Source organism: Gavialis gangeticus, unplaced genomic scaffold (assembly GCF_001723915.1).
Source record: "Gavialis gangeticus isolate Ggan-Ray unplaced genomic scaffold, GavGan_comp1, whole genome shotgun sequence".
Lineage (NCBI taxonomy): Eukaryota > Metazoa > Chordata > Crocodylia > Gavialidae > Gavialis > Gavialis gangeticus.
In genome coordinates this window covers 120,642,582-120,644,542 of record NW_017728992.1, presented here as the reverse complement: position 1 = coordinate 120,644,542, position 1,961 = coordinate 120,642,582, and the positions used below count along the sequence as shown (strand labels likewise).

Here is a 1,961-nt window from a genome sequence, read left to right as displayed (position 1 = left end):
GTTTAATAAAAGCTATTTGATTCATAATGACCCTTTGTGAATAAAGTAAGTTTGGAGTGTCATGGCCATGGTGGTCCAGGAAATGTGTGAGAAGAAAATTCTTTTTTGTGATATCTGTTATTAGATCAATTACTGGTATATACTGTAGTTGGGAGACATGCTGAACAATCTTTTGGGCATAAAGTTTCCTAGTGGGCATAACTGGGCCAATAAAAGATCGTCTTTGTGAATAAAAGATGGAAATAGAATTTTTTTATCAGTATATATATGACTGCTGTATACATGAAAATCATTATGAATTCTGAAGTTTAGACTTCTGAACTTCTGACTGCTGTTTGTTCATCTGAAATTTGTAGTGGAAATTCATTATTCACTATTTCCTGGTTTCAACTATTTTAGTTATATAACTGGGGAGAAAATACTTGACATTCATTGACATTCAGCAGAGCAAACACTCATTTGGATAATGAAGATGGAATAGATTATACAAATACACCCAAAATGCAAGCCACAAAATTATTCAAACTCTTAGGTACAATGACGAGGTACAAATAACATCTTTGGTAGATAGCATTAAATATGTTTTCAAAATACATTTGGTGAAAATAATTTAGTTGTATTTCCAGATGGCCAGACTAAGGAAGACATGGCAGCTTAATGGTTATATGAATTATTATGGTACTACTCAGGTACTACTCTTCATAACTTCTCTTCTGCAAAAATAATGTCTAAGTGCTAAGATCTGCAGTAGTACCTGCTGTTCTTTTTTATAATGATTTTTATTATTGAACCAAAATATAGTAGTGTGTGAATAATATAACATAACACTGAAACAAAAACAGAAGGAAGAAGAGACTGCTATGGCTTACATCTGACCCAACTTAAAACACTAAGTGATGGTGTCAGGATAGAAGAAGTCAGAGGAGAAAACTGGAACAGCACAGGGAAGCCCAGTCCTGACTGTCTTTCCTCTGGCATCAGTGAGATTGTTACCTCTCAGCTCCATGTTGCTGAGCTGACAGTCTGTCTGACTCGCAAAGAATTCCCTGCCCTCTCCACCCCCACCTAAACAAAACTGATTAAGATGCAATGGGAGACATACCTAAAGCCCTCCGGATAAGGGAGCAACTGTTCTAGGTCTGATTTGCATCTGAGATCGAACCAGATGACCATTCATTTACATGGGAGATGGAGAACAGAAAGCCTGAAGCAAAGACTGCAGTGAATTCTGGGATCAGAGAAGCAGGGGAGCACTGCATGATGGGGAATCTGTGCTCCAAATGCTAATCAACCCACATTTACACACACCCAGCTCAGCATTTATCAGACCAGTTCTAGTCTGGATTTACAAAGGACTTCCCCCCACACACACACACAAACCTCTAAGCAGAAGTAAAGTTTAATAGGCATCTCGGGCCCTACATTCCCCAGTCCCACTATGCGAGGCCTATTTAAACTTGACTAAAACTTGGTTGCCGGGTTAGGGAATGCAGAGGCAAAGAGACACAGTCAGAGGGGGTATGGGCAACATTTGAACAATGGTAAAGGGGTTCATCACAGCATCCAGCCCATTGGAGCCCTGACCACAAGTGTTGTCATACTTTTCCCAGGATGACTGGTGGAAGTCCTCCCCACCAAAGGTTATGAACACTCCAATAATTGCCTTAAGTCTGTTAAAAGACTAAAGTAAGATCTGGAAAAGTCATGCTAAGCTGAGGCTTGTTCACAACAAGTAAAAATCCAAAACCCTGATGCTGCAAGCTATCTATTGTTTCTGAAGAAACCAAGAGATATTCCATCAGTATATCTACTATCCATAGGAATTTCAAGCTGGCTCCTAAGTGTCTGGTTACTCCTTAACCTTATGTTTTCCTGATTATCAATCAGTTTTTTGAGATGTTCCAAATCAGATAACCCCTTGTCAAGAGAAAAGACAATGATTTACACTATTGAGAATGCTT

At 38.9% G+C, this 1,961-nt stretch overlaps 1 long non-coding RNA gene across 1 annotated transcript in view; it reads left to right on the top strand.

Moving 5' to 3' along the window:
• LOC109299680 overlaps positions 1-1,210 on the top strand; it is a 15,774-nt gene extending 14,564 nt beyond the window's left edge. Inside the window, exon 3 of the long non-coding RNA XR_002097955.1 lies at positions 1,023-1,210. This is a non-coding gene — a long non-coding RNA (uncharacterized LOC109299680). The remainder of the gene's footprint in view (positions 1-1,022) is intronic.
• Positions 1,211-1,961: the final 751 nt, after the last annotated feature.